This window comes from Pundamilia nyererei, unplaced genomic scaffold, assembly GCF_000239375.1.
Source record: "Pundamilia nyererei isolate P.nyererei 1_Seehausen unplaced genomic scaffold, PunNye1.0 scaffold00138, whole genome shotgun sequence".
In the NCBI taxonomy this organism is placed as follows: Eukaryota; Metazoa; Chordata; class Actinopteri; order Cichliformes; family Cichlidae; genus Pundamilia; species Pundamilia nyererei.
Window position 1 is genome coordinate 118289 of NW_005187539.1, and position 13484 is coordinate 131772.

The 13484-nt window shown below is 40.9% G+C and overlaps 1 long non-coding RNA gene across 1 annotated transcript in view; it reads left to right on the forward strand.

The window, feature by feature from the left end:
• LOC102211055 (uncharacterized) overlaps window positions 1–1738 on the forward strand; it is a 21522-nt gene extending 19784 nt beyond the window's left edge. The window contains exons 2-3 of the long non-coding RNA XR_312013.1: window positions 1430–1484; window positions 1577–1738. This is a non-coding gene — a long non-coding RNA (uncharacterized LOC102211055). The remainder of the gene's footprint in view (window positions 1–1429; window positions 1485–1576) is intronic.
• The last annotated feature ends 11746 nt before the right edge of the window (window positions 1739–13484 follow it).

Genomic DNA, 13484 nt, shown 5'->3' on the forward strand with positions numbered 1-13484 from the left:
TTTAATCTGAAATTTCACAGTGTTTACCTGCCTTTACACTCCTCTTTTGTGTAGTTGTCTTCAGACATACCCAGTCTAAACTCTTTTAATCTGACTGCTAAACTGTGGAGCTACAATTTGATTGAGATTATGTGATATTATTGCATGTGAGATTATTTATTGTTCAGGAAACTTCCAGAAATGTGGCATGTACAATCCCAAAAATGACTCGTATTTCTAAGAATATTATTTTTATGAAAGACAATAATTACCTCTCCACAAGAGTAGCACTTTTGAATACTTCTGTGTTATTTCCCACACAGCACGGCGCTTTGCTTCACCCAGCTTGTTCATTTTTCATTACAAAACCCATCCTTGTACATTTCTTTCCAGTGGCGTCTCTTCACCAGAGTTATTTCAGTCCAGCAGTCAGGCTGAATTTGTGACCTAAGGAGCAATATGATTGCACGGGGAATAAATGGTTAACTCCTTAGTTTACGAAGCAATTTTCAAGTTCCTTTTTTTTAAAAAGAAAAAGAAAACTATTGGACACATAGTGTGCACAGCTTGGCTGCAGCAGAGCTACAGTCAATCAGCAACTATTCAAACACAATCAACCATGTTCTGCTACGGAGCCACACAGAACTCCTCTCCAATTACAAACACAATCACATCTGATTGCTTTTCATGTCTGCATTGGTCACTTTCCAAAAAAAAAAAATGCTCGCTCTGTGTGTGGGAGACAGATTTCAGCGTCATAACTCGGAGAGAAATATCCAATGCATTTTAACAAAGGAAAACACATGCGTTTATTGTAAGGTGCCTGTGTATTTTCCCTGAGTATAATCATAATTTTTCATGTGTTTTTTTTTTAACTGTTCCCACCAGATGTTCTCTTTTTGCATTTCTATTTATTATTTCCTCTTGTGTACTTTGGCAGCAGGTATTCAGAGAGAGCGAGGGAGACAAAGTGCCGCAGCTACTTCCAGTTATTTACTCATACGCCGCACAAACACACACACAGGGCCGTTTAAAAACTATCAAAAGCTGACTCCAGACGTCCTCTTTGTCGCTCTCCGCTCTCCACAGTAAAATATTCATAAACGGTTTTGCTTCCAGTTCCTTTTTAAAGCAAACACACCGCTGTCTCATTGTTTGCATCATCCTCGCAGCCTTAATAGTGCAGTGTAAATAAGCAGGAGTTGGTTATTTAGGAAATGTTTGCGGTGTGGGTTGTTTTTCTGTTGGCAGAAGGAGATTAATGGTTTGTTTGCATTCCCTGCATGCTGTTTATCACAGTGATGTGATGGTGATACATGCAGGACATATTATGAAAGATAAAGTGGCAGGGAGGAGGAAGTTGTGTAAATGTGATTTACCGTTTACATGGGTCATAAAATTAGAGTTTATGTTCACATTACAGTTATTTTTCTTTCATTTGTGTGTTTAGCTTCTGACCTCTGGACATCTGGGTGACGAACTGAGCAGACTGCGATAATCAGCAGGTGATGAAGAGCACAGAAGCTAGTGAAGCGGTCCCTCAGGGGAGGAACTGAAAATGTGAACTCTGACTGAATTTCTCTTCTCACATTTTCAGAGCTGTTCAGCCCCTGACTCTGCTGCTGGGAGCTGGGAAGACTTGACGAGGACGCGATAAAGAGATTTTAAATATAAAAAAAACCCCTGGCATTTCTTTATTCAGAGCTGAAGCTGAATAAAGAAAGTTGGAAACCACTGTTTGTGTATTTAGCCTGTCTGCAGCCGGATCCATTGGGATCATAAAATATTCTTGAGTTTCCTTGTTAAATCTTGTAAAACTGATCGTGGTAAGTTCTGAGTTTGAGTCCTCTCAGTGTGCCGTGACAAAATCGTGCTTGATCCCAACCCAAATTTGAATGTTGGGCCTCAGTCGTGCAGGCCTAGAAAGGGGTGGGGTACTGAATACTCCTGGACTGGTTGGTGAGCCATTGCTGGATGTTGTTCATCAGATGAAAACACCCCAAAAATATTGCAACACTAAAAACGTCCTTACGATTACTTTGATCTCTAGCAGGTTGCAGTGGATGCCGTTAGACGATGCATAGACGACGGCATCTTTTCTGCAAACACTTGAGACAAAACCTGCAAAAACCCTGAAACCTTCAGATTAAATGGCCTGCTTTACTGCTGTGCAATCAACATATTTCAAGAAGCATAATGTTTACTTTAAATATAAACGGTCTTTGTTTCTCACCACCTTTCAGTTTCACTACCTTTTGAACTGTTAGCGAGTGTTTGCAGACAAGTCGGCGTCTTCCATGCAAACTACTGGCGACTGCAGCAACCTGCTTACAACAAAATAGTCACAGGGAGACTTTTGGTGCAGCACTATACCCGACTACCCGACCTTCCAACCGTCAACCGTCATCAGTTTTCCAAAAGTTTTTTTTTTTTGCTTGTCAATTTTCATTTTCTCTAGCACAAAAACTGCATATAGTTATTATGTGGTTTTATATTATGCATTATATTACAGTATGCAGTACAGTGTGTTTCACAGAGATGATGCTGCACTTCGTAGGCTACAGCATCTGGCTTTGGGACTTTTAGGGAGACAGGGATGATAATCTGAGTCTGACACTGAGGTCATCAAAACAACTGCAGCTGTGGTGAATATGGACTCCCACGGAGTCCCACTTTCGTTCCCTGATGAAGGCTTCTGTGCTTGTTTTTTTTAGGCTAAATTTAAAGAGATAAGAATAAAGGAATTCAAGTGGTTATTTGGAAAAAGACAGCATTTGAAGTTTTTTTTTATATTTTAACTGCATACGGATGATTGAATGAATATTTATTATCAATAAACATAGTAAAAAGGCTTTATTATAAAAACAATAAGTAAATAGAATGAATAAAAACAACCAAGAGGAGGGAAACAGCAGCATTATGCACATATTATATGTGTTTGTATTGAAGTGTGTATTTCAGTGCCATGTTTACAGTAAAGTGTGTAGTGTGGTGGAAGTTGTCATTTTAGAGTAAAAACTGTTCCTGTTTCTGTCTTGATTGTTCAGAACTGTTCGAGACTGATCGGGGTGTACTGTCCTTGCTGATACTGTCTGCCTTCATCAAACTGATGGCAGAGATGGAGTCCAGATGTGCGAGCTCCGTCCCAACAATGCTCTTTGATGCTCTCACCACTCGGTGCAGCTCTTTCCTCTCTGCAGCAGCACAGCTGGCATACCACACTGTTGCTATTTGTCAGGATGGATTTCACTGCACACTTTCTGTAAAGGTTTGGCTTGTTTTAACTTTCTGAGGATAAAGAGTCTTTGTTGTGCCTTCTTGACCAGCTGGGAGATGTTAGTGGACCATGTCAGCTGCACTGTGAGGGTGACTCCCAGGTACTTAAGGCTCTCTACAGTCTCCACTATTTCACCATGAATGTGGAGTGGGAGATTTTGTTTCCTGACCCCAGATCCCTTGAAGTCAATAATCATCTCTTTTGTTTTTGAGGTGTTCAGGGCCAGATCATTGTCTCTACAGCACTCAGTCAGATGGTCCACTGCCAGACTGTAGCTGTTTTCATCCTAAAAAGAAATTAAGCCAATGATTAATTATGGAATCAGAGGTGCAGATGGTGCGTTGGGCTCAACATACATCCACTGGGAATACCAGTGTTTTTGATTGATGATATTTATTGTGTTTTTTATTGTATTATATCTATATTGTATTTATTTTTTATTGAGCTTATTTAATGTGTCTAAGCTTTATTTGTTATAGGGTGTATTCAATGTTTTAACTGTTGTGCGCTGTGTGAATAATTTCTGGTCTTTTGGAATAAATAAACTGTATTTTATCTTATCCTCTTTTATGTCTCTGTCCTCTCGTCCAACTGTGGTCTCGTCTGGATAGAAAAAAACTTGAGTTGACAACAGGAAATACCCCCAAAAGTACCCACGTGAGGTCTTAATGATGCCTACATCCATCTTTTATGTGCAATCTATGTTCAAAGAGAAACAGATAGCTGAGTGATAAATAAAACAGAGCCAGTAGAGCCCGGAGCTCCGGCCTCGCCTTCACTAGATGGCCGGTCACCATCTGAGGTGGATATAAATGTTAGAGCAGTAGTTTCAGAAATGGAGCACCGTCATGGGGAAGGTGGTTCTGGGAAGCAGTTTTCACAGAGATTTCTGTCCCATTATTATATTTTTGGATTATAGCAAAAATTATTTGGTTGGCAATAAAACAAACTGAGCCACATGAAAGTATTTACTTTCAAAACGTGTGGTTTGGCAGGATAATAAATCATATTCAGCTGTGCTATTTTTGGGATATGGCACTGAAATAAAGTTTCATGACTGTGGGGCTGTCTTGAGCCCCCCCCCCCTTCCAAATCCTGCTCCAGACTCTGCTCCGCTGGTCTCTTTGGAAGAGCCTGGTAGGTGAGCAGAAGCTGTTCAGTATCATTTCAAATGATGTTATTTTTGAAACCAAGCAAAATGTCTGGCAGGAGAAGATGTGGAAATGTTTGTTTATTCATTGCTGAAAGCTGGTTAGTTTGCACATTAGCCCCCGAGGACAGAGTGACATCAACCTTTGAAGCCCAACAACATGATCATAATCCCCTTTTGAACTCGAACATAATTGGTATCAGTTGTTGAAAGAGGCGATGAATGAAAAAAAGATGACTGAGAGAACAGTCTTGATGTAGCTTTACATGCTAATTATTTGGCTTATCTGCGTAATGAAAGAACAGATCAGTGAATAAATGTGTTTGGAAAAGGGAAAGGTTTAATTTCTACAATCTAAAATTCATCAGTCCGTATTTCAAAAGGAAATTATTTTTTTCAACATCAAAACATCGTTTAATTGGAAGCAAAGACCCAGAAGAAGATGATAAGTTATAATCGCAATCTGCTTTATATTCACGGAGAAGAAACACCGCAACTTGTTTGGATAAAAGTTTGAAATAAAACAGGGCGATACAATCAGGTGCATGCGAGTTTCTCAGCCGCGCTGCCTGACAGATCGTCTTATCGAGTAATGGCAGCGATATCCGCACACTAAACAATCTGGTGTTTGCGTTCACTGTCAAGCAAACGTGTTTCTGTCAGAAGGTGGATTCAGATGTGTTTCATCATCATCAGCAGCCTCAGCAGCAGCTGTCTAATCCAGTCAGTTACAGATATTTAAATGTTAGAGCTGCTTAACAAAACAAACAAACTCAAAGACTGTAACACAAGTGGAGCAGCCCAAAGTCAAAATGCCACAATCCACCTGGATCTAAATTTCTTTTACCTTCGTCCTGATTAACTGGGATCAGTGAGGATATTCGTGCGTCTTAATTTTCCTGATTAACATCTAAAGTCTGCCTTCTGCTGCATTTTGCATTACTGAAGCCGTACATCCTGTTCTTTGCAGTAAATTTGTTTTCTGGGAACCCATCAGGGAAACTTGAATTTGTTGCTGACTTGTCATTAACAAGCCGCTGGATGTTATTTGCAGAGAGAAATCTGTGCAAACATAATACGTGACAGAGGAGAAGATGTTTGCTCTTTTCCAGCCCCATCTATTTTTAATGAATTTGACTTTTTTCTGGTACAGGAAAACAAATCGACACCCAGAGAGGATGACATGCAGTGCTATGTTTGCCCTGCAGGTGACAGCAGTAGCATATTTATAATGCAAACACGCGCACCGTGAAGAATAAGGAGAACCGAATCATCCTTATTGTAATGTGATGAAAATTCAACAGGCCAGTTTTTAGCTCATTTCCAGACTTCCACAAACAAAACTTTGATTAGCTCTGGTGCAAGCTGTTTCCAGAAACAAGCGGTGTTTCAGCCAGCTTAGTGCTCTGTGCTTTCTTCTGTGCCCTTTTGCTTGAACCTGCAGCACCGAGGTTTTTGTCAGAATGAACGCCACCATGAAAAACAAATTTACAGCAGATCTGGGAAAAGTACAAAGGGGGGAAAAATCCATCTCAATCAAAATAGACGACATTTCGTTCACTGCTCTGCGTAACCCCATTGATGTCTTTTGAGATTTGAAATGCTGAAGGGAGCAACTAACCCCCCTGACTGTTGCTGTTCTCACCAGACTCCAGCTGTGTTTTTCTCCGCTGCAGGAAAGCAGTGAAATTGCTGACTTCCCCCTTGGGTTTAAAACAGCGACATGTAAAATTAGGTCCTCTCTGTTCTCTGTGTACAAGCTCATGGAGATGTTTTCTGACAGGTTCATTGGCTCAAAAGGGGGAGAAACAAAGGGAAAAACAGAGGTTTGCATCAAGTAACTGGGATACTGGGCAGTGCACAGTGGGCCTTTACTGCGATTTTGCTCACAGAGTAATGCATTCAAGTGCAGATAATCTGATATAATTGGTAGAAACCTCCGGCACAGAACAAGGTTCCTTCATGACTTTGCTCTGGGAAGCTGTGAGGTTTTATTAACCTTACCTCACCCGGCCAGGACTTATGCTGAGCGTGCATGTTGTTTTCCAGTGACAGCCTGCCTTACATTCATGCATACCGGCTCCACCTCTGGAGCAGCTGGCTGTTATTTTCCTCTCTCCACGGCAACAGCAGCAGCCATGTAAGGTAACTCAGCAGACAAAAAGATTACTTACAGCAGTTCAATTTACAGCTACACTCTTAGAAGTAGGGGTAAAGGCCATTCCTCTCCTTAAGGGTACAATCTACAGAAATGTATGTTTTTACAACTGGAAGTTTAATTGATTAGCCCAATTGGACCTTTTTGAGGCCCAAAATGGTACATAAGTGTTCCCAAGCATTAAAAAGTGAACATTTGTGCATGTTTCTTCTTCTTCTTTTTAAGTGCTTGACAAGGTAGACTGTGTTTAAGCAAACAGGAAATTAAATAACATAAAAGTACAGTTTTACTGTCTTGTTATTCTGTGATCTGTCCAAGGTGCACCAGCGACAGCTGGGGTACCTTTGAATTTCATAAGAACTGAAGAAAACTAATAAATGGATGTTCCTTTATTTTATTAAATTGAATGAATAACTATGAATCTGGCACATCAACTAGGCTGTAGATTTAAATGCCTGGTGAGCTCTCTCTGGTTGCTCTGTTTTCTTCCCAGATGTGCAAATTTTCAATTCACTTCAAATTGTAATTCAGTTTCATTTCTATAGTGCTGAATCACAACAACAGTTGCCTCAGCTAAAGCCCCGACAGTCAGATGGCCCCAAATGAGCAATATAAATATAACTGGTGTTTCTAAGGTAGCTGTAGGTGCAGATGTGAGACAGATAAGGCTTTGAGCGGTCAGTAAGGCTAGAAATGTGTTATTTCTGAGCAGCTGAATGATAACAAATATGCATAATAACAATACAATATTTTATATTTATTCTAGTGTGTTAATCTCGTTAAAATGACATTAACGCCATAACCGCATTAACGCCGCAAATCTCCGTTAGCGAGTTAGCGCAGATCACCCAGTGCGTGGGGCTGCATGGTGTTAACGCATTAGCACAGTTAGCTCGTTAATGCAGTTAAGGCGTTAATGTCATTTTAACGAGATTAACGCTGACAGCACGGTCAGTTTTTGTATCACAGAAGGCACAAACTAATACACATAAGTGCACCCTGTCAAAGGGATAACAGCTATACCACAAAGGATAGTACCACAGTGACAAGCTGTTATACCTCTAAGGGTACAACAAGGTACTTTATTTTCCGAGTGTAAGAGGTTTTTAAGGGGGCCTTTTAAAAGCCAGAGGTCACACACATCACCCACTTTAGTTTACTTTTATTGGGCTGGCTGAAGTGGAAGCCATCTGATGAAGCCATGTTTTATTACTTGAAAGTATTCAGGAAAGAGAGACAAGTTCTGTGATTTTTTTTGTTGAAAACCTCAGCTGCCTTTAAAACACCTCCCACAGAGAGAATCGTGCGCCCTCGGCTGTGCGAGAATGCTAATCATAACCTAAGTAGACGCCCATGCGTTAGATTTAACATTGTGTAAAATCCTGTGTGGATAAGCCTCCTGCTGCTAAAGATCACAGTGTAAGTTTGTCTCCTTCTGTAATAACCTTTACTGAGGGCATTCTCCAGTGTTGTGGCCAGAGGCGGAGCCGTGGCCAGGCAGCGACGGGCGGAGGAAGAAAATGATGAGGTGATGGTGGGGAAATTAAGTGGAAGAGATGTGAGTTAATTGTATTATATGTAGAGAGGGGCATCTGGCAGAGAAACCCGTTTGCTTTATTTGTCAGGCAAAATAATGAGTAGGTCCAGTGACACTTGTGCTCTTCGTCTCTGGCTTCTGGTGAGTCGGCTGTGAGAGGAACATTAATCATCACATCAAAACTATTTCGTACTGCAAAGATTCTCGTTTCTCTGTGTGTGTGTGTTCCACTTTTAAATAGCTGCAGAAAGGCCACACAGAGAGCCCCGCAGTGCACAGTGGGCCTTATCGCCAGGCATGCTGCAATAATGTGACTGTTGTCAGTTACGCCACTCGGCATTTATTTGCAATGCTTTGTAATCCCCAGAGGAAGATAAGTAGTAGAGGCATTTAGGTGGAGCACTTTGTGACAGAGCATGCAGAGATGCTGAGATCTTACTGCCCACGCAACAACTGAAACAGCTCGCAGATGCAGCGTTAATCAGAAAGCGTATAAACATTTAGACACTCTTCCGTGCATATTCAGACAACGGCATAATCTACACATGACTGCTGTCAGGGGGGAAAGGCTCAAAAGAGGTAGGCATACAGTTGTTCTGATTCTTGGGCATTAAATAATGAATTCATTCACAGCCTAACTCTGATTGTGGAATTGTGGTATTTATAAGGGAGACCTCCATCAATTTTCCATGTCAAAGCCAGTTAACCAGTAATGGGAAGTGCTACTTTTAGAGTGAATCGTCTCCTGTGGCTTGAGTCGGAATTCATGAGGATTTGTAAAGAAAGGCTGTTACATGGCAGGCATGCTGTTTGAAGGGTTATATGTATGCTGGCGTATGATTGATGGTGATGTTGGAAAAATGCACCCCAAAATAATTCCTAAAATAATTATTCACCCCTTTAAGTTTAAGATGTTCTAGATTTGAGTGTTTATGTTTAAAATATGTAGGTTCAGCTGATGGAGGTTTGCGTTGGTATATATTAGGCTGTTTTTTTAAACAGTGAGGATATTATTATTAATATTATTATTTCACACCAGCTGTTTAACGGCAATATTTAAAAATGTTTAGTTTATACTAATGTCTACAACACACCACAGCTGTATCACAGAACTAAACAATGAATAAATATAATTAGCTGTACAAACGCAAGAATCCAAAAATACTTTAAAAACACTCAGCAGCAACATCTCTTTACAGAAATCATGGACAGGTTGCCCCCAAAACCATCACAAATCTTTTCAAGGTCATTTAAGTGTTCTTGCCAACCCTACTGGTTGCGGGCTGTTGCCTGAGGTTCATGGCTGTCCCTGTGAAATTGATTACCAAAGCCACATTCAAGCAGGCCTAGAGACTGGTTGGCAAGTAGTTGGCAAATGCTTGCAGACAAATTGCATTGTGTTGATTGTAGCAGTAAGGCAAAACTTTTACTTTGAAGGGCAACACTTTTGTGATGTGATGTGATGTAAACCACTTTCTGGTTTACAAGCAGGTCTAGAGACTGGTTGGCAACCACAGATTGCTGGAAAAAAGTGTAAACTGGTTGCTGGAGGTTGCCAGCAGTTGCTAGTGTGGGACTGGTTGCAAAGAGGTATACAGTGCTTCACTGAACAACTCCTTGCAGTTTTCCTGGTTGCTAGCAGGTTGCCGCAGTCACCTTAGTCTGCATGGCAGATGGCCATTTGTCTGCAAACACTTGCCAACTTCACTGGCTGGGCCCATGTCCTCATTTTAGGTTTGACAGCACTTTAGTAGGTAAAAGTGAATGCTTTGACATGAATTGAGCTGCGGTTTGGGGAAGCCCTTGAAGGGGACTTGTGATGGCTCCTGGGCCTAGCAGATCCCCAGGCACTAAATAGAAATGAAGAAGTTAAAGAATTGAGAGCAAGGAGGGAGGGAGGGAGGGTGGGGCACGTAAACGAGAATGAGCAGCTTGCAGAACTGGGGAAACCTATATAGATGACAACCGGAAGGAGCGCGTTTGGAGGTGTGGTCCTGCTCCTGAAATTCCGATACATAATCTCCAATATTTGCTAAGTGGTAGTGAAACTGTGAAAACTAGTAACAGAGAATGTTCACTTTCAAAGTAAAAGCTGCACCTAGTGAAATGTGTTGATTGTAGCAGGCAGGCAAAACCTTTACTTTGAAAGGCATCACTTTCTGTTTCTCTTTTACATCACAGCTCTCACTACAACTTCCTGAAAACTAGCGTTTACACGCAAGTCAGCATCTTCCAAACAAGCTGAGGGTGACCATAGCAACCCAAAGGAGATTTTTGTTGTAACATCCACTTTACAAGTGATTTTACCAAGCACCAGCCATCAACCTCCAGCAACCACTGACCAACCGTTTGGGGAACACACATTTTCCCCATCAACATTTTCCCCTTACAGAGCTTTCCCAATGTCCTCTAGGCCTGAATGACTTTGGCGTTAGGGAGTGATGTTATCGGTATTTACTTCCTGGCATGTTGTCACAAGCATCTGCAGAGTGATAGGATTAATGAGTGCAGTTCAATAAAATAGAAAATAGTTCTTACGTGAAACTACTCGCATCAAAGCCTGCGGATGTTTGTTTTTTTTGTCACTATGAAGCAAAATAATCGAGATGCATATCATCATAGAAGCAAGAAAAAGCATGACGATTTCTTTTGGGTTGAACTGCAGCTTTAAACTCAGCAGCTCAAGCTCAAACAGAAGGCACAAAGACTGAAACGACACCTCAGCATGCAGAGTGGCTGTGGTTTAAACCTCTAACCCTGGGATTAGTACACAGCCTGCTCTCGATACCGCTGAGTTTTACTATGCAAAGTGATCTTAGTTTTGGGCTAAAATTTATAAGAACTTATAAAAGTGGAGAAAAGATTACTCAAACCCTTCTTTTAATACTGCCAGGCAGCTGAATTACGATACAGTGAGAACCCATAAGTGGTCGCATGAAAATGACAGAAAATAAAGGACCTGGCACAGCTTGGAGGATAATCCTTGTCTACTTCCTGGTGTATTGCTCATTAATCAGGCTATTGTGGCTGTGTGGGTCAAGGCCAGGGTTGCTTAGCACTTTCTGATTCTGTTCTAGAGATTGTAGGAAATGAGGAGTCACACAAAACAGCAAATATCAGGGTAACAAGAGCAGGCTAAAGTACTCAAAAGCAGAGGCATAATTAACATTACACTAAAGTGGCTTTTAACAACTTCAAAGCCTCATGCTTCACATGTTTTCAGGAAAGTGCAAAAACACTCAAGTGCTAAATGTCAGTACACCTTTCAGATACTTGAGCTTTTCTAGAGTAATTACATCTTTCAGTACGTCCATGTTAGACAGCCAGCAGTATACAGAGAAAATTACCTCCACCTGTATGACCTGCAACATCAAAGGGGGTCTGTGCTCATTTAAAGCTCCATATCTTTATGATTGGTCTGCACTAGAGTAGCTTTGCAAGTTCATTATAATTTTTGCCTTATACTGGGGCTTTCTGCACTCCATCCGTTCATCTGCTGCCTGCAACAAGCCTGCTCCTTTGTCTTTCAGGTCACATCCCTTGTAAACCAACTTTCTTGTGATTGGCTGCCCCTCCCAATTAGAAGATCAGCACGTGGATGGGCCTTCTGAGCTGATAGCCAGAGAATATGAATGATATCCCCTCTCTTTGGCATCAGTTTTCTCTCATTCATTTGTGGAGACTATTCAAACTTTATGCTTAATTGACTGGTAGTTTTCTTTGACTGCAGGTAGAAAGAGAAACCTCAAAGACTGCAAACATATTTTCTCATATTCCAGGTCAGTAGCAACAACACAGTATGATGTGAATCTCAAGTGGTGGGGAAAGGGCGAGGGTGCTTCAGTGTGGGGAACATGAGTTTCGCCCATAATAATGGTACAGGGTTGTGCCTTTGCAGGAATTTTCTGCCTTTTGAGATTTTTTGGTTTTACAAATTCAAGTCTTAACAAATCTACATGTAGATCTGCTCTGTCTACACAAACATCCACCCAAAAAACAACATTGTGCAGCTCTCAAGTACATATAAAAGCAACGAGTTTGATATGACCCTCTCTCAAGAAATGTAGGCCAATCAGAAGCCTACAAATAAAATCACATTACACATTATTGACAGTCGGAAGCAAATTTGTTTTCCTTGTCCACGTTTAAATGCAGAAATAACAGAGCCTTTTCTGAATATCTTTACTCTGGAAGGACATTTTCAAAATATCAGGTTTTGCTCAGAAAAACCTACGTTTACCAAAATTCTCACATCAACACGCATGAGTAAAAGTTTCAAGGTGTTTTCTCCTGATCATGAAATGTTCCCATGTGCATGCTAACTTTCCCAAGCCCTCCCATCTCATGGCTGTCTGGATTTGCTGCCATTCAATTTACTGAATTGCATTTGTTTTGAAGGGTTTGTTCATTTCAGGAGATAAAGTGCATGATAATGGACAGCTACAGCCCCGTTTTCCCCTCCCTCCAGCTTAAATTGCAGTGAAAAGCAAGAGTGGAATTGTAAAACACATTTATCTGCCTCCGACAACCGTCTCCTTTCTGAATAATTAATGCTCCGGGCTTTATGTGTCTTGCGTGGTTTGTCCTTGAGGGCCTGTTGAATCGGGACATTGAGAGACCGGGCTGCTGGTGACACACACGGCCGTACATCAGACTTCCTGAGCGCCTTTACATTCAGAGGACTGACGCGACCAAACTTTTCTTTAGTAACAGAAACAAATGATTGCATTAAAAGCCGCAGCAGCGTCTGTCAAGAACTGTTAATGGAGGTGAAGTCATGCAGAAAGGGAAGCAATGAGTGTTTAAATGTAACAGTAAATAAACTCTCGTATAACAGCAATAACATAGAGTTTATTCACAATAATGCAGAATAAAATAAGGATAAAACTGAATAGCAAGCTAGAACTCGTCGTAGTGTGATCTTCAGCTTGGAAATGGCAAAAGTGGGCCGACAGTAATAGTTCAAGCTTATTTTTTGAGTTTGTTCTCCCAGCATGTGGTTAATATGATTTGAAACAGTAAATTATTTATTCCATGTTTTGTGCCATTATGAGAAACAGATTTTGTCTTTTTTAATAGCTGCTGTGTTTTGTGTTTTGAATCCAATTTTGAGTTATAATGTTTGTCGGACGTGCAGTGATTCCACTGGAGTATTACTCAGCCTGTGTTATCTACATTGTCTGTATGAAGATTTTTATTCAATTGTAGGTTACAATTTAAATAACTGGCCAGGAGCTGCAGATAAAACCAAACCCCAAGAGCTAACCTGGACTCACTCAGGGTTATTTTTTCTGTTATCAGTGAGCACTGTAATAAAGGTTTTGCTGTATTACTGAAATGGAAAGAAGGTGACTCTGGGACAAGCTATGACTGTAAGACATCA